At 36.3% G+C, this 26,022-nt stretch overlaps 1 protein-coding gene across 3 annotated transcripts in view; it reads right to left on the bottom strand.

The window, feature by feature from the left end:
• Positions 1-17,321, bottom strand: part of LOC141401101 (band 7 protein AGAP004871-like) — an 85,653-nt gene extending 68,332 nt beyond the window's left edge. The window contains exon 1 of one of the 3 annotated variants that reach the window (XM_073980942.1): positions 16,968-17,321. The gene's annotated coding sequence lies outside the window, so the exon portion shown is untranslated. Of the gene's footprint in view, positions 1-16,547 lie in introns of all 3 variants that reach the window. The other 2 variants (XM_073980941.1, XM_073980943.1) reach the window with 2 other exon arrangements.
• Between the last annotated feature and the right edge of the window lie 8,701 nt (positions 17,322-26,022).

Genomic DNA, 26,022 nt, shown 5'->3' with positions numbered 1-26,022 from the left:
AAAACCTGACAATGACAGCAGAAAATATCACCTTTGTAAAGTAGGTGCTCGTAGGTGATCAAACAACGAAGATATCACAATAGTAGGTGAGAGAATGGGGCTGAACCTTAAAAATACCGAAAATCCGGAGGTACCGTTCCATGCGGACTATATCTAAACGTGCGCATATACTGACAAATTTCTAGCCCTAAAGAAGACTTATTACCAAGTTTAAGCCATTTCGGAGAGATAATGTGACTAAAAGCTTCAAAATACCGACAGTAGGGACTCTATGCGGACTATATCTAAACGTGGACCTATGCTGACAAATTTCTGGGGGAAGGTTTTGTAGCCCTTGTGGAAATTGTTGTAGCCACAAAGAAGAGAGATATATAAAATTTCAGGCATTTCTTTGAGAAAATGTGGCTGTACCTTCAAAACACCGAAAATCCGGAGGTATCGTTCTATGGAAGCTTTATGAAAACGTGGACCGATATAGCCCATTTGCATTACCAAATATCCTTGGAGTAATAGAAACTTCTGTACTGAACTTCTTCTCGGTTTCAACAGACAGGCGAACTGACGGATATGGTTATATGGACTTAGAATTTTATGCTTTATAGAGTCTCCGACGAATATTTCGATGTGTTACAAACGAAATGACAAATATAATTATACCTCCGTGGAGGGTATAATGTGTTATCTATGAGTCCTGAGCACTTCAGTTTAAATTTCTTGTTGAACGAACTTCTACCCTCAAATTTCTCCAATCAAATGTGTGCTTTCGGAAATCCGGAATTTATAAATAAAACATTAGAGTCTGGTGTTTTTCTTTCTTTTCGGTTATTTTCAACAAGAAACCATTACACTCTGTGTGTGTGTGTGTTACCTCCCTTTTTTGTGGTGGTGGTGGCGGCATGTTTGCATGCATGAACAACATTTGATTCCATGCGCTTCAAAAATCTGCACATGCAATTTAATAATGATATCAGCATGACTTGAAATATTCGCCGAATAACATTTCCGAATGCATGTTGTAAATTATTTAAATTGCTTCGAATATTCCGAGGTTAGAGAAATATTTGCTTTTGGCAAAAATATCATCGGAATATCACAAAAACACGCTGATTCTATTATGCCACAAGCATATGACAGTTTGTCAGTTATATTCGTACATGTGTACATGCATGTATTTGAACTGTTTGTAGTTGAACTAAGGGCAGAACAATTTTGAGTTCATATTTCTTTTACAATTTCTCTATTTTCTGTATTTCTTCTACGCTTGTGGTAAATATAAGAGTCTATTTGAATCTTTAAATTTCAAACAGGAAACAAGATAAAAAACTTATGTTCTCATATTGAAAATCTCGTTTATTTTGGTAAATACTTTGACAGCATTATTAATGACTAAAAAATCAGAAACAGTGCCAGTTTTTATGTGTAACAACATACAGTTACAGAGGGTATTAGAGAACAACTAATTACCATCACAAGCGTGAAGCACTAGCTTAATTTGACTAAAAATAAACATATCGCTCATTCACTCAAAGAGTGTCACATTTAAAAAAAATTCAGTTTCGAGCAAAACACGTTTCTTGTCGATTGAAATTTGACTTCCCAACATAAAAAGCTTATAGGGTGACGCACAGTGTTGCCGCGTGGACAAAAATCAAAAAATGTGATGTTAACTTTTACATATGTTTATGTTTTTTTCTTACAGTAAACACATCCGATACAACGACTCTGAAAGAATTTTGTCGATATGAAAATATGAAAAATACTTCCCAGGTAAATTAGACGACATTTAAAATAACATTTTCTGAATAGTTTGTTGATAATATTAATAGTTTTGGGTGGGGATTTGATGGGTGGGCTATAAATATAAAATTTTAGTACAAAAAATTGACATCAACTGCACATGGGCAGAGTACCGTTATCAAGAATTAAAAGTTTAAATTTGATTAAAAAAATATAAATTGTTAATATTTGGAAGAGCGTATCTTTTGATTGCCACCTTGGCTCTTGATTTCCGTTAATTGGACATCTCTTCCGAAGCGATATGTGTAAAAACATTCTGCCCATCCCTGCAACCTTCTGAGATATATCGGTTCAGATTTTATATAGCCCCCATATATATATACCGATTTTGCTATAATTCGCTCAATTTTTGATGAATTGCCTTCAAATATGATATGATATCTTAGGCTCCTGAATAGATTCACCGATTTTCGTAAAAATCGGTTCAAATTTGGATATAGCCCTCATATATATCTTCCCCCGATTTTGCTATAATTCGCTCAATTTTTGATGAATAGCCTTCAAATTTAACATGGGATGTTTCTCAGGCCCCTGTTCAGTTTTACCGTTGTTTGCAAAAGTATGTATGAGGGCACAGGAATGAAAAATATCAACTTTGGTCCATATCGGTTTAGGTTTGAATATGGCTTAGATATATAATTCCGACCGATGTCACTCAATTACGGATAATTACGTCATATTTTCTTAATTTAATTAATGTGAGATACATTGCATGTTTAGTGATTTTTGTCAAAATCGGTGAAACTGAAAAAGGCTTTAAGAAAACATCCCATGTTAAATTTGAAGGCTATGTGAAAGATATATATGGAGGCTATATCCAAATCTGTATCAAATTGATAACGTTGTTATAGATGGAAGACATGCATCAATCGTGTTGGATGTTAGATCGTTCCGAGGTGCAAACATAGCCTCGAACCACTACCTCGTTGCAGCAAAGGTACGTACCAGATTAAACGTAGAAAACAAAGTGCGAACAGACACAACACTGAAGTTGGACATCGGTAAGCTGCAATCACAACAGGTAGCCACATCATATTCCACTCAACTGCCCAACTGCTTAATCAAAGCACTCCTCGTCCCGATATCATATCAGGACAATGGGAAAACATTGCCCACTCCATGCAATCAGCCGCAAAATTAGTACTTGGATACCAGAGACCTCCACCAAGGAATCCATGGTATGACCAGGAGTGTCGTGCTGCTACCGAAGAAAAAAATGCGGCATATAGGGCTACTTTACAATCAGTGGCAACGCGTAGCGCACGAGAGAGGTATCGGGAGAAAAGGAGAAAGGAAAAAGAGAGAGACGTTAAAGCGGGAGTGTGAACAAATCTAGATGTACAGGAGACAGAATGAAGTCCGAAAATTCTACCAAAGAGTGAAACGTCAAACTGATGGCTTTGGACCTGGCACATCCTTCTGTAGAGACCAGCAAGGTAATCTGGTAACTGATACAGATAGTATGCTAAGGATATGGAAAGAGCATTTTTCCAAACTGATGGTATCCAATAGTAGCGAAGTCAGCGAAGATACCACAGATCCAATCCCAGAAGATGGTTTTGAATGTACACCACCCGGCCAAGATGAGGTCAAGACACGTCGATAAGGTATATGCATCAGCTAATTAGCTCCATCTGGCAGGAAGAACGCGTACCCGACGATTGGAACCTGTGACCCGTCCATCAGAAAGGAGATAAGACTTTATGCTCCAACTATAGGGGCATAAGTCTTCTCCCTATCGCCTACAAGATAGTGTCAGGGATATTGTGCGAACGACTAAAGCCCATGGTCAACGAAATAATTGGTCCATACCGTTGCGGCTTTAGACCTGGTAAGTCCACCATTGACCAGATATTTACCCTGCGGCAAATCCTGGAGAAGACCCAAGAGATGCAGAGCGACACCTACCACCTTTTTGTCGATTATAAAGCAGCCTTCGACAGCCCGCTACGTTCAGAGGTATTTCAAGCCATGTCTGAATTTGGTATCCCCGCAAAGCTCATTCGGCGTTGTAAAATGACTCTAACTGACACAAGATCTTCAGTTAAAATAGGAAAGAACCTCTCCGAAGAGTTTTGTACCAAAAAGGGTTTCAGGCAAGGAGCCAGCCTTTTGTGTGATCTTTTCAACATCCCGCTAGAAAAGGTTATACGGGAGGCAAAAGTCAAAAGAAGTGGTACAATCTACACCAATAGCCACATGTTACTTGCTTGATATAGACATCATGGGACGATCAGTAAAAGAAGTAACCGATACCTTTATGAAGGTCGAAAGAGAATCTGCTACAGTTGGCCTGATGGTAAACGGCGAGAAGAATTGATGGTGTCGATGCGCAATGCGTCCATTGAGATCGGACCAACTATTGAAGTTGGTTCCTATAATTTTGAGGTAGTAAAAGACTTCGTCTATCTCGGCACCTCCGTATACACAACAAACGACATCAGTTGTGAAATAAAAAGAAGAATTGTATTGACCAACAGATGTTACTTTGGCTTTTTTATACCCTCCACCATAATATGGAGGGTATAATTAAATTTGTCATTCCATTTGCAACACATCGAAATATTCATCGGAGAGCCTATAAAAGAATTTCAGAAATGCGAAATCCAAGATATTTGTGAGCGTATTGCTTAAAAAATGCTTGGAATACAATGGTAATAACTGTGTTCATCTTGAATGGTCATTTCGGAAGTAGCAAATCGAGGACAGCCCAATTTTTCAAAAATGTATTTTAGTAAATGTGATTACAATAACGCTATAAACACTGGTTTCAATAAGTGGAATACAGTAAATCCCGATATCTTAAAATTTCACTTGACCGAAATTCCAGAAATCAAAAAGTTTTCCAAAATGTCTAAAATATCAATATACCAAGGCAAAACCGAATTTTAAAGACGGTTAAATATATAGAACGTCTAAATGTTGTACATTGGTCGCAAAAACGACGGGCCAGCAACGTGGTGTATGCATATTTGTATAAAAAAATTCTTCAGGGTTGTCATGCTTTTAAACTCCGAATTTAAACTCCTTCGAAACGGCTGGACAGAATTTGGTGAAAGTGTGTGTGTACTTTAGTTAGGTGTGTAAATACGTGTGTCGTAAGCTTAAGCCATTTCGGTGGGATAATGGGGGCAAGTTCTCCGAAATACCGAAAATCGGAGATTCCATTTTATGGGAGCTACATCAAAACGTGGAACTAACCGAAAAATCTCTGCAGTAAAGCTTACTAAATTTTAGCAATTCCGTTGCGATAGTTAAGAATGTAAATACGTATGTCGTAAGCTTAAGCCATTTCGGTGGGATGATGAGGCTATCAAAAATAGAGAGGTACCGTTCTATGGGAGCTATATCGAAACTTGGGCCTATGTCGGCAATTTTCTGCAGGAATATTCACCACCTCCAGCGTAGACGAACAATCAATTTATAAACAATTTGCATGAATAATATATGTAAAACCTCGAAAATCCGGATGCTAAGTTCTGAGGAGGCTATATCAAAATCTGTACCGACAATTCTATGCGGGAATATTTTATACCCCTAGGGAAGACTAAGACTATGGATGCTATATCAAAACGGCTAAAAGCTTCAAAATGCTGAACACCGGGAGGTACCGTTCTATATAAAAATGTGGACTTTGGAAATGTTTCATATACCTAATGAATAAATACAAAATTTCCGCTATTTCGGTTGGAAAATGTGGCTAAAATCTTCAACATTCCCAAATTGAGAGGTATCATTCCATTGCACTATAGGTAATTTGGCCTGTTTTTGAGGCAAAAATTAATAGCGGTGGACTTATGAGCTTTTTATACATTTTTAATGCTTTATATGCAAAAGTAAGATAAACCAAAGATTTACACAGTAAAATTCGGATATAGCGAACATCGGTTATAAGAAACTACGTTTATAGCAAACAAAGTTTTGTGCTTCCAATACTTGTACACACATTCAAGTTCTTAAAACTAACAAAAATTGTTACCCCGCGAGTAGAATTTTTTAAAATTTGTTAGGATTTACAGGCCCGCTTTAAAGCACAACCGGATAGCGACGAATTTGAGCTCTGTTTCAAATATTTTAACATATGATAGATTTAGATTTAGATTTATATTTATTGAGACTTTTTGTTTTCAGTAATAAAGTATATAAAACAATTATTGATGAGAATACTTAAAACTATATTGTATTATTTTAATGTCATGGCTAAAAGATTTTGCAGCTTGCTTACACATTTAAATGATGACCATTAACAATTTTATAAACAAAAACTTCTTTAAGTGTACAGTGCTTGCTCCCGGCACTTAGAGAAACTTATAGAGTTGTATCTATGTGTAATAAAAAAAAACTTAAAAACTACTTATTTTACTTAAACTAAGGATAAAAAAACCAAACTAAATAATAAAAATAAAAAAAAAAAAAAATTATCCCCTATGCGTACCGGGAGTAGAACATATATAGAAATCGTAACTAGGACTATCGATTTGTTCTTGTAAAATACCAATAGCAGAAAGATAGTTCGTGTTTGTCCAGCCAATTTCTGATTCGCTTTCTAGAATATTTTGGATTAAACAGTTGTCATGATATGAAAGTCTTTCAACAAAACGTTTCATTAAATTTAGGGAATACTGTGACAAAGGTGTAATTTTGCTTTCTCTATAAATATATTCATTAGAGTATCGCTTATTCAATGCGCTAAAATTTCGTCCTAAACACTTGCGGAGAACGTGTCGTTCAAAAATCTCCAAATTTTTCATTGTGGTTGGTGATATACAAAACCAAATTGTAAATGCATACAAAAGTACGGGACGTAAACTCACTTTATATACATAAAGTTTAGTTTGTGTAGACAAAAATTTACTATTAAAAAGAACTGCAAAGGCGCCTTTTATACGATTGGCTCTTTCTAAATTATATAAAGCGTGTTTATTAAACTTCAACAACTTGTTAAAATTAACGCCAAGGTATTTTAAATTTTCTTTAAAATCGATTTTGTTACCATCCAAAGATAAATCTAGTTTCTTACTTTCTGGTACCACTGTATATTTGCATTTACCTGAAGCATTGCGAATGCATATGGCATTACTTTTTGAAACATTGATTTTTATTCCCCATTGCGAATAAAAATTGCTAACTTGATTTAGATGCGTCGAGACATGTTGCAGAGCAACTGATGGAGATTCATCATGAGCATAAAGGAGTGAATCGTCTGCATAAAGTATTCCCTTGGACCCATTTACTTCGTGAGGAAAGTCGTAAATCGAAATGTTGTATAAGTGGGGAGCCAAAATAGAGCCTTGGGGCACACCGCATGACATAGAACCCTCAGATGATACTGCATTTCCTATCTGAATACAGAATTTTCTCTCCTCGAGAAAACTCTTGAAAAGTTTAACAATCGAAGGATGAAAACCAATAGAAATCATTTTGTATAAAATACCATTATGATACGTCTTATCAAAAGCTTTTTCAATATCAAGAGAAACAGCAACTGTGCAGTTGCGTTCTCTTAGATTTTGAATAATGTCGTTGTGAAATTTCAGAAGGGCGTGAACAGTGGAATTTCCTTTCTTAAACCCAAATTGATAATGTGAGATGTAGGAATCTTCCAGACCTGCATTCATTTTTTCCCTAATAACTTTTTCGAACAGCTTGCCAAGATTGGAAAGTAATGAAATTGGCCTCAAATTATTGACATCATTACTACCACATTTTTTCTGAATAGTTACAATTTTTGCAATCTTCCACGCTTTTGGAAAATAACCATTATTCAGACAATTATTAAACAAAATAGTTAAATATTCGAAAGCCTTGACGGGAAATTTCTTAATAAGGAAATTGGATATATTATCCACACCACAAGACTTTTTATTATTGATAAGCTTTACAATTTCTTGAAGTGAATTTAAAGTTGTGAATGTAGAGCTATTCTGATTGTTCAAGGCACTTGTAACGCCATTAAAGACAGTCGTAGTATCAGGAGCACTAGATATGGTCTGGTTTATCGTGTCATCTATATAGGATGTATTTCTATTTGGAGGAGAACTTTGATATACGGACGAAAAATGATTTCTAAGAACTTCTAACTTTTCATTCAAATCTGTAATGTTATTTCCATTTACCGTGATGTCCGTCACCTTTGATCTTTTCTTATTCCCTATAATCTGAAATATTTGCTTATATGCCCAAGGACCAGGTCTTATTTCCCTTAGTTTAGAATTAAAGACATTAGCTTGCTCTAACTCCGCTTGCTCTTTAATTATTATTTGAATTAATTTAATTTGCTTCGATATCATCATATATTCAGGATCTCTTCTAGTTAGGGTTCGAGCAAATATCCTTTTTAAGTCTCTTTGCCAATTGTACTTAATTTTGAGTAGATTCTTCAAATGATCCGACACTACAAACTTTGAATTTCTCCTATTTTGCTCATTTGTGTGAATTTTTAGAATAAAATTAAATGACGTAACGAACTCATCGATATAATAGTCAATTTCACTGTTAGATAAATTTCGATCAATAGGAGGAAAATGACACAATAAAGCATTCATGAGATCAAACCTAAACCCATCCCAATTTGTGTTTTTAAAAGAAGTAAAGCTTTCGGGCGAATCTAGGATGAAGTCAAATTGTGAAAAGGAAATTTTAAGTTGCAGAGGTAAGTGGTCTGAAAAAGTGGAGAGAGTACTAGTTGTGAAATTTTGGTTGCAAATCAAATTGGTACTGACGATGAAGTGATCTAAGTGGGAAGAACCACCCGGATATGTAGGATATGAATCGCAAAATCTCGAAACATTCAAATTTTCGGATGCAATCCAGTTTGAAAGAACCTCACCATTATAGTTATTGGTGGTATCTCCCCAGGCAATATTTTTAGCGTTTAAATCGCCACCGATTATTAAACCATCAAAATTTTCCGAGAACGTTTGAATAGAGGATAAACCGTTACAAATTGATCTTCTATCAAAGTTACTAGGAAAGTAAATAGACCCGCATAAAATTTTCCTTACTGAACCATTAATTTTTACGTTAACCTCCACAAATAAATGTGAAAAATTTAATCCAGGAATACTAACTTTTGTACAAGTAATGTTTTTACTGAATGCTACAGCAACCCCGAGAGGACTACTATCCCTTAAAATAACGTAATTATCTAAATATATGGTAGTTCCTTCAGGTAAGTGTAACTCTTGTAGGAAAGCTACATCAACCTTAGAATGGCGCAGAATTTCATTAAGTTCAATTTTTCTACTAACGTGGACGAGGGATCCAACGTTATACGTAATTAAGTTCAAACATTTATGGACAGTAGACATCTTGGACAACTTTTACTAACTTTAAGCATTCAGCTTTAGCTTCCTCTTTTGACATTTTTTGGTAATTGCTAAGAAAACGTTTTACCCTTTCTTCAAGGGTCAATTGCTCCGGATCACATAATATTTGTGCTACATTTAAAAATTCTTGAATAAATCTAGGTTTCTCTGGTTTGTCGCAAAAAGTATCAGTTCCCCTAAGAATTTTAGCAAATGAACAGTTTGTAGTAACTGTGTTTGTTGCATTGAGAGCTCTAGCAACATTGCCGATTGCAGCAGTTTTTCGTGCTTTAAGATCTTCAGCGGCCTTTTTCCTATGTAAGACATAATCTTTGTAAGCGGTACATCCCCTATAATTTGCAGTGTGACCATAACTATTGCAATTAACACAAAAAACTTTATCTTCCGAACCTAATTCACAGGCACCACGTTCATGTTTCTTATCACATTTGACGCATGAGATGGGACGACTACAATTTTTTGAGAAGTGTCCCCACTGTTGACACCTATAGCACTGTGGAATTTTGGTCGAACTTTTGGGTTTTTCCCAATATGTAGTTTGACCAAGGATAGTATGGAGCCTAATGATTTCGTTTACTCTGCGATTTACCTTTAAAGTAACTAAAAATAATCCAGTATCAATGCCATTCTTTTTTGAGAAGTCAGTAGAAAACTTAGTTACTGACTCAACAGTATCGGGAACAAAATAGTCGATCTCTGACTTTATATCATCGGGATTTGTCTTATAATATAATCCCCTACAGATTAAGCTTTGACGTTTAAACTCCTTAGGAGTGTAAGAATAAGAAGAAATCTTCTTTTCTTTTAATAACTGCATCATTTCTGCATGTGTCGAGGCATCTTTCAAGAATAATTTGCTTCTGGTTTTTGATTGATTTTTAATCTTAAATTGGATGTTTTTGGATTTTAGCTGTTCAATAAGAGAATTTATATTGACGTTCTGCAGAAAAATAGGTGGACAAAACGAATCTTTCTGTTCTGCTTTGGTCTGCATATTATCTTTAACGTTAGGAACATTATCATTTACAATGAAATCTGATTCTATATCCAAATCACCTAACAAGGAAAACCTATTTGAATCTTGCGAGTTATTATTTAAGCTATTTTGGGATAATCTTATTTCAACATCACCTTCATGTTTGCGCTTTTTCTTGTTTTTAACCTCTTGAAAACCTTGATCCATAGAAGTAGATGAAATTGTTCGCTTATTCAAGTCATCCAATACATTATCCATTGAAATTGCAGTATCTTCATCTAACATATCGACCGATTGCTCTAGATCTGGTGTTCTTTTTAATTTGCTTATAGTTGAAAGCGTAGCACGCGGTGCTTTGGGTACAGATTCGGGTTTCTTCCCACACAAAGATTGTTTGGATTGAGCTCCTGGAGATGCTTCATTCAAATCACGAATTTTTGTTGCGTCAGACAAGGAGGACGATCTTCTTCCAACAGCTCGAGTTTTTATTACACCAGAAATATTAGGAGGTCTCCCTCCAGCTTGCAAAAGTGTAGGGAGTTTTCCCATGATTTATGCAAGCAATAAAAGTCTTAAACGTTTGTATATGTTGCTGATTGTTCTTTTATTCAAAGATTTATTTTGAAAAGATTGGAAAAATTATTTTTTAAAAATTTTTATATTTTTTCGTTTTTTGATTGGAAAAACACAACCGACCTTTAATATATGATATTTAAAAGTAAGTTCTAATAACTCGGATATTACGAACAATTTTTCTTTTTCCTATCCCCTCTTCCCATTTTACCTATTTTATTCGTTCCAACCCAATGAACGCGATTAAAACAAAAGAAAAAACGGTAATAATGAACTAAAATACTGATCCGCTAAATAATTTTTATAAACATTGATATGCTTAAAGAGATCGTTTTAAGTATTATATGACGATTTTTGTCTACTACAACAAACATTTTAAAGAAAATTATTTTTTAAAACAGAAAGTACACAACGCCACCATTCCACTGAATATCATATCTGTGTATTTGATTATTACCAAACTTTTACAAATTGCGTTTAAATTCTGCTCTGAGTTTTAATCTTTTTTAACATTTTTTAATTTGTCTTCGAAATTTTGATTTTAGCTTCGAATTATACCGCGAGTTTTAAATATTTTTGAAAACAAATTGCACATCCATAGAATTTGACATTTAATTCTTCGAATCAAATTAGAAAACTCGTTATTAAAAGTGCAAAAATCGACATTTTGCCTATAAAGTTGTCCAAATCACATATGTATAGTGCATTGGGGCAATATCAAAACGTGGATCTAAACCTACAATTCTCTGCAGACATTTTTTCTACCTTCGAGCGAAGATAATATACCAATGCCAAATACCGTAGGAGTAGTAAAAATTTGCCCAACTTATAAAGGTCTATCTCAAGTATTACGAGTTGACGTAGAATTATATGCTGATCAAGAATGAATATTATTTATAGGGTCTCCGACGATGTGTTACAAACAGAATGACAACATAAATTATACCCTCCATACTATGGGTATAAGAAAAGATAGATAGATGGATTATTAGGGTTTACATGGAGAACCAACAAGGGTCCAGCAACGCGGACCCGGATAAGCTTATATCGAGCTTTGTAATTTGAAGTTTAGAAGTTTTCATTACTCCTAGGATGTTTGGTATTGCAAATGTGCTACATCGGTCCACATATTGGTATAGCCCCCATAGAACGGTACCACCAGATTTTCGGTATTTTGAAATTTTTAGCCTCATAAAAACACCGAAATGGCTGAAATTTGGTACTTAGTCTTCGTTGGGGGTATATAACTTTCTCGCCTTAATATAGCCCCATAGAACGGTACCACCCGATTTTCGGTATTTTGAATGTTTCAGACTCATTATTTGGTACTAAGTCTTCGTTGGGGGTATAAAACTTTCTCCCATAAATTTGTCGGGAGGTATAAAACTTTCTTCCATCAATTTGTCGGCATTGGTCCACGCCTTCATATAGCCCCCATAGAACAGTACCTCCCGATTTTTGGTATATCGAAGGTTGTGGCCACAGAAACCCATCCAAATGGCTTAAATTTGGTATTTAGTCTTTGTTGGAGGTTAAAGTCTCTCTTTCTGAAATTCGTCGGTATTGCTCCACGTTTCGATATAGCGCCCAAAGCCCCGATTTTCGTAACACCGAAAGAATGAAATTTGTTATTTAGTCTTCCACGGGGTTATAAAATACTCCAGAAGAGGATTATCAGTATAGGTCAGCGGGTCTTACATTTTTCCGCCAGAAATTTGTTGTCACTGAGATTTACAACTCAAGATGAAAATTTGACACAATATAAAGTAGAAGTCGTAGAAAAAATAGAGTTGCTAACTCAGAAAACGAAAGTGTGGGACTGCCAATATAGAATTGCTTAATGTACATTCCGCCGATGAATAGCTATGCCCGATATTAGTTCGCTTTTAGGGGGAAATAACCGTCAGGTTCTAGATGACTTCAATGCCCATCATGAGCTTCTGCATACCTTCCTAGGTAATGACTAGAGGGGTACAGCGCTTTTTGCACGTTTTTGGTCGCTATCGCGAGCTTAAGCGTGGATTGTCATAGCTCCGTAAATAAATCACCCCAAGTAGTTTTTGAATCATGCTAATTGGCAAGGGTTCAGAACAGGGTTTCGACAATTTGTTCTATATTTATCAAAAATGTTTAAAATCAAAAAAAAAAAAATTAAGTAAATTTAAGGTCCATAATTTAAATATATATTTTGATTGCAAAGTGCATATCTGAAATATTTTTGGGGTCAATTGATTGTTTATAATTTACTTTGGAATAATGATTTCATATCCCACATATTTTGGGGAAGATCTTTCAGAAGATTTACTGGTTGTTTTCTATTAGAAGTCATTAATGTCTTCAGCGAAAGGACCTGTTAGACTTCTAAGATTTCAGCTACAGTTTTTTACCGAACTACCTGTTATTTCACTATTAAGGTTCCCAGTGGTAACAAAATATCTTGAGGATTTTGGCTAAAATTTTTCCCCGAACTACCTGCAATTTCACTTTTGGAGTTCCCAGTGATCACAAAACATCTCCACCTAAAACATTCAACATAGGTCCATGTTTTGGTATAGCCACCATATAATGGTAGCTCCAGATTTTTCGGTATTTTGTGGATTTTAACTGCACTTTTTGACCAAACTACCCACAAATGAACATTTGAGGTTCCCAGTGGTCACAAAACATCTCCACCAAAAACCGTCAACATATGTCTATGTTTTAGTATAGCTCCCATATAACGATACCTCCCGATTTTTCGGTATTTTGGGGATTTTAGCTACATTTCTTGACCGAACTACCTGAAATTTCACGTTTAGTGTTCCCAACGGTCACAAAATCTCTCCACTAAAAACCGTCAACATAGGTCCATGTTTTGGTATAACCCCCATATAACGGTACCTCCCGATTTTCGGTATTTTGTGGATTTTAACTACACTTTTTGACCAAACTACCTACAATTGAATATTTGAGGTTCCCAGTGGTCACAAAACATTTTCACCAAAAGCCGTCAAAATAGGTCCATGTTTTAGTATTGCCCCATATAACAGTACCTCCTAATTTTCGGTATTTTGAGGATTTTAGCTACAATTTTTTACCGAAATACCTGTAATTTGACAGTTGATGTTCCTAGTAATCACAAAACAGCTTCACCTAAAACGGTCAACATAGGTCCATGTTTTGGTATAGCCCCCATATAATGGTACCTCCCGACATTCGGTATTTTGAAGATTTTAGCTAAAATTTTTGACCGAACTACCTGTAATTTGACAGTTGAGGCTGCTAGTAACCACAAAACATATCCACTTAAAACTGTAAACATAGGTCCATGTTTTGGTATAGCCCCCATGTGGATTGTGGATTTTAACTACACTTTTTTTAGCAAACTACCTACAATTGAACATTTGACCACTGGTCACAAAACATCTCCACCAAAAACCGTCAACATAGGACCATGTTTTAGTACAGGCCCCCATATAACAGTACTTCCCGATTTTGGTATTTTGAGGATTTTAGCTAAAATTTTTTACCGAACTACCTGTAATTTGACATTTGAGGTTCCCAGTGGTCACACAACATCTCCACCAAAAACTGTCAGTATAGGTCCACGTTTTTGTATAAGGTTCCTGACCGATTGAATACATTTTTATACCCTCCACCGTAGTATGGAGGGTATATTAAGTTTGTCATTCCGTTTGTAACACATCGAACTAATCATTTGCGACCCTATAAAGTATGTATATTCTTGATCAGGATAAAATTCTAAGACGATCTAGCCATGTCCGTCTGTCCGTATGTTGTAATCACTCTAGCGTCTGAATTAATTGAGATAGAGTGCTGAAATTTTGCACCCGAGGGTCTTTTTTCCATAGGCAGGTCAAGTTCGAAGATGGGCTATATCGGTCCACTCTTTGGTATAGCCCCCATATAACGGTACCTCGGGATTTGAGGTATTTTGACGTTCTTCGCCACATTTGCAGACCGAATTAGCTATAATTTGGCATTTAGGGTTCCTGGAGGCCAAGAAACATATCTATAGGTCCAAGGTTTGATATAGCCTCCATATAACGGTATCTCCCGATTTGAGGTATTTTGAGTTTTTACGCCACATTTGCAGACAGAATTAGATGTAATTTGGCATTTAGGATACATGGAGGTCAAAAAACATATCTACAAAAAAATATAGATATAGGTTCAAGTTTTGGTATAGCTCTCATATAACGGTTCCTCCCGATTTGAGGTATTTTCGTGTTTTTCGCTACATTTTCAGACCGGATTAGATACAATTTGGCATTTAGGGTCTCTGTAGGTCAAAAAACATTTTATCAAAAATCCCACGTTCACGTTTTGGTATAGCCCCAATATAAAGATACCGCCCATTTTCAGGTACTTTGAAATTTTTATTATACCCTTCACCATAGTATGGAAGGTAATTAGGTTTGTTTTTCCGTTTGTAACGCATTGAAATAATCATTTGCGACCCTATAAAATATATATTTATTGTTGATCAGTGTAAAATTCTGAGTCGATCTATGAATGTCCGTCCGTCTGGTGGTAATCACTCTAGCATACACACAAATTGAGGTAGGACGCTGAAATTTTGAGAAGATGTCTCTTTTGTTTGCAGGCACGTCAAGTTCGATGATGGGCTAGATCGGTCCACGTTTTGGTATAGCCCCCATATAACGATACCTCCCGATTTTCGGCATTTTGAAATTTTAGCTACAATTTTGAATCGAACTTGCTGTAATTTGACATGTGAGGTTCTCAGTGGCCACAAAACTTATCCAACAAACATCGTTAATATAGGTCCATGTTTTAGTATAGCCCCCATATATCGGTACCTCCCGATTTTCGGTATTTTGTGGATTTTAGCTACAATTTTTAACCCAAATAGCTATAACTTGATATATGAGGTTCTCTGTGACCAAGAAACCTCTGGATCAAAAATCGATAATATAGGTCCATATTTTGGTATAGCCCACATAAACGGTACGTCTCGACTTTCCGTATTTTGAGATTTTTAGCTAAAATTTTTAACCAATAGGGTTAATTGGAGATTTTATGTAAAGTTAAACGGTATTATATAGTAACATAATTTACTCCTCCTAGGAATATGGCTTGACGTGGCGGATGATCTAAGTACTTTCCCAATGGAAAGGAAACCAATTATTCCATTAAGGTTATTTTATGGTGGAGGGTATAAAAAGTTCGGCCCGGCCGACCTTAACACTTTTGTTACTTGTTTATGATTTCTTTTACCTTATTCAGATATCAGTGATCACAAAATATCTCCGCCTAAAATTGTTAACAGGAAAGAAAATAATTATTCCGTTTTACTTCAGAATATTTTATGGTGGAGGGTATAAAAGTTCGGCCCGGCCGAACTTAACAATTTTTTAGTTGTTTTTCATAATTTTGCGCTTTAATTTTATCGATTTTTGTCGGTAAACAAAAAATTAGTTACAAAATTCCAATACTGAACGGGTAGAAAATATGGATGTCTCATTGGTATTAAACCTTGGTTAAAGAATGTGATATTCCGCAGTCAACGTGGTGAAGAGCTTAGAACTTTCAAACTAAATCGTTCAAGTTTATTTTTTGTCTTTTGTTTTTTTTTTTTAAATCCACGTTTACGTATTTTTCATATAATCCACAAAACATTAATTTAATTTGGGTAATAGAGCTTGTGCGCTTCTTTTGTCCAGTTTGTTTCCTCAATTGAAGTCATTCATTTTCATACAGTAAAATCTATTTCGAACCACACTGTAAATGAATCTTAAAAAAATAATGAACACTTAAAATAGTTTTGACATATGGTCTTCATAACATAAACATTATTTCCATATCTATAAATTTGTCCAATTATATAGCAAACGTTATAAAGGTAATACCAAATGTGAATATTGAGTATCCACTGAGCCTTCGCGACCAAATAACTCCAAATTGTCCTTCATGTTGACGGTTTGTCAAATCACTTTGTTTTCGAAAACAATAAACGAATCACAAGGAACGCCACTTTACACAACAAGACACGAAATGAAGACAAAAGGCAGCAAATTCTAGATTATCACACTCAAGTTGCCTTTTTATGTTACTTGTTTTTCTTGTTGTTGTTCTCTTTTGACTAATTCTTATTTGCAATTCATAAGATCAACAGCGACTGATTAACAACTGGAATGACGTTCTTCGTTGTAATTTTTCATCAAAAAACACACAAACAAACAGGCAAGTTAATAATTCACAGTTCTACACACAATTTCACACAGGAACCACCAGTAACAGCCAGCCACAGCAAGCCACTGGACACTTACATCGAACTTGTTGTACTGACTGACTGGCACTTGTTTGAATACGCTGCAGTTCCACTGGCCGGGACAATAAAACGTCGTATACTAAAATGTCGAAAACACCTTTGCCACTAATTTACCACTCGCCATGGTGTCAATTTAACATTAGGCCATTAGACTACGCAGTCGGATGTCCGGTATGCCACCACCGTGTATTCACTGTATTACATGCCTGTATCTGTGAAACACGTTTTTGCCATATTCAAAGTCATGTACAGGCATGTCATACACTAGGCACATTCAAAGGCCTCTGCACTATACTTTAGGCTAGGATAGGTTATCGACGCTATGCTATCGACAATACAAACAGAAACACCAGGCAACAGCAACACAAGCGCCGCTAAACGCCTCCCCAGCCTAATGAATAATTAAATGTTAATAAATTTGTTCGTCTGTATGTCGAGATTTGTTTGCTGTCACAATGTGGTTGGCCTTACATTGAGAATGTTGTTTTTCTTTATTTTTGTTTCTATTTTTTGCTTTACATATGAATGTGGCATGTGTGTAAGTGGAAAGTGGGAGTGATTACATTTATGGATATGTATGCAACTTTGTTCATACATGGCTATATGTATATAATTATGATTAAAAATGGTTGATGTATTTAAGCCCAAGGAAAACTTGGTTCTATTTATTTTCTTTTAGATATATGCAATGTTCTTCTTTGTACGAATAGCAGGAATAACTTCATGAAGAAACGTCAGATAAAGAATAAGTTCGAAACGAAACGAAACAGTCGGTTTAGCCGACAACTAAATAGGTTTAGAATTTACAACAAAAAGTAAATTATCATTAAGTTCGGCCAGTCCGAATTTTTTTACAGCCTCCAGCATAAAACACAAATTTTGAACTTTTGTGGGGCAGGTACCCTTAGGGTGGACCGATTTTAGAAGTTAAACTAAATTTTGATAAAATATTAGGAGATCCAAAGATTGTACCAAATTGGTTGGCCCATTCAAGTGATATCGATTTTTTAAATATTGACTAGAAATACCGGAAGTTAATCCCCATGAAACTAAGTTTGGATATAATATGACGAAGACCAAATGTTGGACCAAATCGGTTGAACAGTTCAAGAGTTATCGACCGCCACATATGATGACATAGGGGTTTTTTACACCTTTCGGGCTGTTTTCCCAAGAAATATTGACTTGCCCCTGAAAAAACTTTTACCGTCGTAATGGAGGTAGCGAATGCAAATAGCTTCAACAAAAATCAAAGTTATTCGAGAGCAGGTCTTAAAGTGAACTTAACCGAAGTTTTGTGTGAGAGGTACCAGAAGGAGTGGACAAATATAGTCCATCATCGAACCTGATCTATATCTGGTAGATGTATTAGGATGTGCAATGTATGGATTACATCGATCACTTTAAGAGTTATCGTGCGCAAAATTTTTCCGAACATTTCTGAAGTTTTATAGAGGAGGTACCTGAAGGAGTGGACCGATATAGCCCATCTTCGAAATTAAACTATGTCTTGATAGAATATTACGAAGGCCAAATTTTGGACCGAATCGACAGATCCGTTCGAGAGTTATCTTGCGCTCCAACCACTACACAAGGTGTCATATGGGCTTTTGTCACCTTTCCGGCCATTTTCTCAGGAAGTATGGACATGCCCCTGAGGAAACTTTTACCGTCGTATGGGGGGGAAGTGAATACAAGTTGCTGGAACAAAAATCGAGGCGACTCGAGAGCAGGTCCTAAACTGAAATTATCCGAAAATTTGTGTGGGAGGTACCGAAGAAGTGGGCCGATTATGTCCATATGGGAACCTCATCTAAGTGGTAGAAATTTCACGATGTGCAAAGTATGGACCAAATCGGTTACTCCCTTCAAGAGTTATAGTGGCCACAAATTTTCCGAAAATTTTGGAACTTTCGTTTGGGAGGTACCGGAAGGAGTGGACCGATATAGCTCATCTTCGAACTTAAACTAAGTTTGAATAAAATATTACAAAAGTCAAAATTTGAAACGAATCGGTTCATCTGTTCGAGAGTTATCGTGCGCACCAGCCAGCCAGACAGACAGACGGACGGACATTGCTAAGTCAACTCCAAATTGTCTGAAACACATTTCGTCCAAACATACTTAGGGTCTAAAACCATTATTTCGATGAAGCACATTTTGCCCGTATGGAAGTGTATACACCCTTTCTAGCCTAAAGGCTGAGGGTATAAAAATAATAATCACTTTTCCTTCTTGTACATAGTTTTAAGTGGAGATATTTTATGACCACGGATGGCTAAAATAAGGTCAGAAAATGTATCTAAACAAGTCAAAACGCATCAGTCGGCTTTGCCAACAGAGATATACCCTCAGCCTGTGTGAGTTGCAAAACTTAGGGTTTTTTTAACATTTTGGATTTGGATTAAAGTTTTGTGGAGGAGGTACCTAAAAGAATGGACCTACTTCCATGTTTTAAGTTGGTCTTATTTTTGGGAGTCAATTCCTTCGATAGATATCGCTATATAATTTAGAGATTTTGGACCATTATATCAGAAAACATGTACTTGCCTAGGAAAAACATAATATCGCTGTAAACAGTATCTTCGCGGAAAAATGTCAAAGGATCCTCGAACAGACCCTTAAAATATTGAACATTTGTGTAGGTGGTACCCCAAGGAGTTGGCCGATAGGGCCCACTTTTGAACATAAACTAAGTTTCGACTAAATATGTAGATATCCAATGTTTGGGCCAAATCGAATGCTCAGTTTATAAGGTATTGCGCTTACAATTTTAGCGAATATTTTCGAATTTTTGTGGGGGAGGTACCGGAAGGAGTGGACCTATAAGCACCACCTTCGAATTTCATTTAATATTTGAAAGAAATATTACGATATGCAAAGTGTGGCCCAAGTCAGTAATCGGTTCCAGAGTTGTCGTCCGCACACATGCTGGCCGTAGGGGGTTTTTGCAGCCTTCGGGTCATTTTCTCAAGAGGTATGGACTTGCCACTCAAAAAAACTTGTACCATTGTAATAGGGGCTCAAAGCCCCAACACATTGCAAGAAAAATCGAAACGATTCGAGATGAGGTCCTAAACTGCACTTGGACTGCACTGCACGTGGACCGATATGGTCCATATTAGAACTTGTTTTAATTTTCCGAAAATATTACGACTGCCATCCACTACACATGGTGCCATAGCGGGTTTTTACAGCTTTAGCACCATTTTCTCAGAAAGTATGGACTTGCCCCTAAAAAAATTGTACAGTCGCACGCAGGTCTCAACCTGCGACAAAAATCGAAAAATCGATATCAGCAAATCTCTGCCGCAATTCAGCAAATTTTCTCTAAACATAAAGTATTTTAATATTCCAGCACTGTTTTTTTGAAATTTAACAAAACAAAACAGAAGAAACTGACATTTACGTATGATCTCTTACAAATTTTAAAAACATCAGTAAGGTTGTGACTTCTTACAAGGTAAGTAACTCAAAATTGAAAGGATAAAATTATTTTTTTCGAAATGGAAGTTTTGGTACAAGGTTTTATAATTACTTTTACATAAAAATTTGTACACGTTCGCATAAAATGTGCTGGAAATCACATTTTTATAATACTTTTTTGTAGATTTTGTCCAAGTCCTAAAAATTGAAGTTGAGTTTTACTAACTTCGCCATCATTCGCCACTGTCCAAATTTTTTGAAGAATGTTCGAAATAGTGTCAAGTTTACAAGAAATTTAGTTCCAGCTGCATATATTTGCATTTCCGTGTGTGACATTAAATATACTGACGATGCCTCTGGTCGTTTCAGTGAATATGCCGTATTCTCAGTTTCTTCTTTGTTTTGTGTTTTAATTGTTTGTTTTGGTTTTTTTTTCTTTAAAGATTTAGACATTTTTGTTTTGTTATCTACTTATGAGTGTATTTTTGTACATTTGTATATTTTTATACCCTATACCACAATGTGGAAAAGGGTATAATAAGTTTGTTTTCCCAAAAATTCATGTAACGCCGCGAAATATTCGTCGTAGACCCCTCATGTGGTATACCAAACTTCATATCTCGACGAGATAAAGCGATTTAGCGATGTGTGTCCGTCCGTCCGTCCGTCTGTCCGTCCATTAAAAATTGTAATCAAGCTAGAGGCCGCAATTATGGACCGATTGTCACGAAATTTAGTATGGAGGTCGGGTTTGGACCAGAATAGAACTGATTAGTTTTTGGCGATGATCGTGAAATGTTAAAGGGATGAAATGGACCAAAAACAAAATTTTTGCTCGATTTTGTAGCCGCTCTGTAGGTCGCAATAATAGTCCGATCGGCGCGAAATTTTAAACGTAGTTTTGGTTTGAGATGAAGAAGTAGCGTGCAAGTCAACGGTATGATCGGATAATATTTAGCGGGTTAAATTGATCAAAACTTTTGTGTGAAAATTGGTAAAATTTCTAATGCACATCTTATAACAGCTAGCCCGGAAAGCTAGTGCACAGGGATACTGGTATAGGGTATCACATGGTCGGCCCCGTCCGACTATAGTCTGTTCTTACTTGTTTTGATATATGTATGATGCTACATATAATATGAAAGACAAGTAAAAATGTCAAGTTCGGTCTCACCGAACTTTATTATGTCCCCTACAATGAAATATTCTGACCTCAAATTACATCATTTGTTTCTTTTCTTGTCCACGATGCAAGTCGGAGTCGTTTTTTGACCACTAAGAACTCCAAATAGCACATTACAACCAATTCGGGCCGAAAATGTTGATAAAATCTTCAAAATACCTGAAATCGGGAGGTAGCGTAATATGACGGCTATACCAAAATCCTGGACCTAAGACCACGATTTTTGGCGCAGAAGGTATTTGACCATTGGGAACCCCAAATACCAAAGTACAGCCACTTAGGGCCGAAAATGTAGATAAAAGCTTCAAAATACCTGAAATCGGGTGGTACCGCTACATGGGGGCTACAGGAAAAACTGGATCCATATTGATGATTTTTGGCTAAAGAATTTTTTACCTATTTTTAGCATATACTGAAAAAATCAGATTAATCCGACGATTATAAATATTTTTGACGCACCTTCCCATACAAGAGGGACCACTGTGCGTTGTAATGGAAGCGGTGATTACAAGCTTTTACAACAAAAATCAAAATGATTCGAGAGGAGGTCTTAAACTGCACTTCTCCGAAATTTTGTGTGGAGGTGGTACCCAATGGAGTAGACCGATATAGTCCATATTCGAAATATGTCTGGTAGATATATTACGATGTGCAAAGTATGGATCAAATCGGTAAGTCCTTCGAGAGTTATCGTGCGCAAAATTTGTCCAAAAATTTGGGAGTGGACCGATATGGTCCTTCTTCGAACTTAAACTAAGTTTCGACAACATATTACGAAAATTAAATTTTGGACCAAATCGGTTAATCCGTTCGATAGTTGTCCTGTGCTCCATCCAGCCAGACAGACAGATGGACGGACATTGCTAAATCGACTCCAAATTGTCTAAAACGTATTTCGTCCAAATATACTTGGGGTCTAAAATCATTATTTCTGCGATGCACATTTTGCCCGTATGAAAGTGTATATACCCTCGTTAGTCTAAAGACTGAGGGTATAAAAAGCTTATTTACTTAAATATGGGGCCTATATCAAAGTGTGGACCTGTTTTGAAAATTTTTTAATTCAAATGTCAAATTGAAAATAGCTCGGTTAACAAATGTAGTTTAACTCCTCAATACACCTAAAATCGGGAAATAACGTTACAACAAAACATGCATATATGTTGACAATTTTTAATGGAAACGCTTCGTGACCACTAGGAACCTCAATTTTCAAATTTCACATAGTTTAAACAAAAATTCTAGCTAATAATCCTCAAAATACCGAAAATCGAGAGTGGTGTATATGGGGGCTATAGCAAAAAAGGTACCCATGTTTAAAATGTTTGCGGGATACGTTTTGTGGCCACTGGGAACTTCAAATATCAAATTACAGATAGTTCGGTCAACAAATGTGGCTCTAGCGAATGCATAAATCCGAAGTTGACGATTTATCGTCATTTTTACGATTTTTTGGTCCAAAATGGGAAAATTACGATTTGACGATTTTATGGCCTGACACGACGATATGATATAAAACAGGATAACTTTATTCTAACCAAAATTTAACGAAAGAATTTAAGGAAAACAATGTTGCAAACCACCGTGGTGCAATGGTATGCACACCTGCCTTGCATATTGAAGGACGTGGTTTCGATTCCCCTGCCAGGCAACATCAAAATTTCAGTAATGTTAGTGACATTTCCTGAGTATTTCAGCCACGTAACACTTCTCCACAAGTGGTGTCTTAAGACACTCCGTTCGTACTCGGCAATAAACAGTAGGTCCCGTATCATTGAGCTAATATGAATCGGGGTGCACTCATTGATATTAGAGAAGTCTCCCCTGTCCCGTTTCAAACTTGCTTTTTTAATTTTATTAGCAAATTCCAGCCAGATTGAATATACTTAGGTCCACATCTGGAAAGGAATACATGTACTTTGAGATTTTTCACCTCTCTGCCCTCTTTAAGAGGACAGGTAATAATTCAGTTTTGAATGACAATTATTCCGATTTCCAACAACCATAATGTACGTGGATGATCGACCAACATGGACGGTCACGCTGTTAATCAGGTGATAGATATTTGAACAAAGCTGTCATTCAAAACAGGCAATATTATTACCATGCTGCCTTATTGCAAACTCGATAACCGTAGGGAAAACACCCATCTAGTGAAAGATTTTTATGGCGGCATTTAAGTGAGATTAAGTTAGGTTTACTGCTGTGGGTTTTATATCTTTTGTAGTCAGTCTCATTGTCATAATTATCAGCAAGAAGGTGGCATTGATCTGTAACCTAAACTGGTTTTGGACTATGTTGAAGATTTTTGACGAATTTCCAAATTTTATTGACGATTTGACGATTTCCGATCAAAAACTGTCGGCAACGCAGGGGCAGTGGACAGTGCCAAAACGGACTAACCCATATGTTCAAAAAAATCAAACAGGCTATAATGATCTATCCGGAACCTTTTGAAATAAATACTAAAAAATCCCTATTGCATTGTATAGTACTAGGTTATACTACCTGCTAATACAAAGCAATATGGAGTTTTTTTGTATTTATTTCAAAAGGATCCGGCTAAATATTTATAGTCAGGCCGTTTTGGTACTGATCGCCTCATATAGACTCAGAATTTTATCAAATTATTATTTCAATGCGATACAAACGGACTGCGCTGAATGCCTAGACTCGACTACCAGGCTATACAATATAATGTACAATATAAATATTGTTTAGCGATGACAAAAAATAGTATATTGTAGGGTTATATTTCCCGTGAGCTAAATATAGAATCGGTTTGTACTCATTGATAAGAGAGAACTCTCCCCTTTTTATTTAAGTGATATTCGAAGGGAATAGCTTAGTTTGCCAGTTGATTGGGGCATCTGAAACGTTGGGGTCATTATCGATAGACTTCTCCACTGTTATGTATCGCTGATTTTCAACGAAGGCAGCATAACAAACATAAAAATTTTGCAGATGTCTAAGCGTTCTTAGCTACTGCCAATCTATCAAACTTCCGAACTGGAAGACATTACAATTCATGAAGAAAACCCCCTTCGATGTGTATATATTGAGAACTGATAACAAGACATTGATAGAAACAAGTAAAAAAAGTATCAGTCGGCTTTGCCGACAGAGAAATGCCTTCAGCCTCTTTGAATTTAAAATGTCATATATAGACAATATCGGAGCGAATTCCGACTCCGTAACCAAATCCTTTTCCCCAATAATTATGTATTAGGGAGTTTTCAGATTTTAAAAGGTCATAAAATCTGAAAACTCCTTAATGCATAATTGGGGAAGAGAATTTGGTAACGTAGTCGGTATTCGATCCGATATTGTCTATAGATGACATTTCAAATTCTCAGAGGCTGAGGTTATATCTCTGCGGCAAAGCCGACTTATGAACTTGCCGAAAAAATATATATTTGGATTAGAACTCAAAAGTATTGCGGAGGAGATACCTGAAGGAATGGATAGGCGTAGATCATTTTGAAAGTGGATCCTATTTTAAGAGTCATTTATTTTCGATAATTATCGTTGCCATCGGTCATTTCAGTTGGTTACCGTGTAATTTAGAGCTTTTGAACCCCTATATAAGGAAGCATGGACTTTACCACGAAAAACATAATAACGCTGTAAACAGGACCACAAGGAGAAGCAAAGGATCTTTGAACAGAATGTTGAATTTTTGAGAGAGGGGTACCCTAAGGGGACGACCGATGTGGACTATTTTCGAAGTTATACTAAATGTGGACCAAATCGGCTGCTCCGTTCAAGATAATCGTGCGTACCATTCTAGTGATTTCTTTGCACTTTTGAGGGGAACTTACCGCAAGGAGTGGAACGAGATGGCTCTTCTTTGAACTTAAACTAAGTTTGGACAAATATTAAGAAGGTCAAATTTTGGACTGAATCGGTTGATCACTACACATGGTGCCGTATGGTGCCGTATTTTTACAGCTTTCAGGCTATTTTCTCAGAAAGTATGCACTTGTACCGTCGTAATGGGGGCGGCGAATACAAGTTCTTACAAAAAGGGTCAAAGTCATTCGAAAGAAGGTCTTAAACTGCACTTTTTCGAAACTTTGTGTTAGAGGTACTCGAAGAAGAGGAGCGATAGAGTCCATATTGGAACCTTATCTATGTCAGTTAGAAATTTGAAGGTGTGCAAGGTAAGATCTACCTTAGTCACTACCTTCGAGAGTTACCATGTGCATAATTTTAGCGAAAAGTTTTGAACTTTTGTGGGGACGATACCCGCAAACTTAAACTAAGTTTAAACAAAATATTACGAAGGCCAAATTCTAAACCGAATCGGTCGGTCACTACACACAGCTTTCGGGCAATTTTCTCAGGAAGTATGGATTTGCCTCTGAAAAAAATTAGCTTCGTAATGGGGGCAGCGAATATAAGTGTTTGCAAAAGGAATCAAAGCGATTCGAGAGCAGATCCT

Source organism: Musca autumnalis, unplaced genomic scaffold (genome assembly GCF_047663935.1).
Source record: "Musca autumnalis isolate F117 unplaced genomic scaffold, ASM4766393v1 scaffold_4, whole genome shotgun sequence".
Classification (NCBI taxonomy): Eukaryota; Metazoa; Arthropoda; class Insecta; order Diptera; family Muscidae; genus Musca; species Musca autumnalis.
The sequence above is the reverse complement of the archived record's forward strand: the minus strand, read 5'-3'. Positions and strand labels throughout refer to the sequence as shown.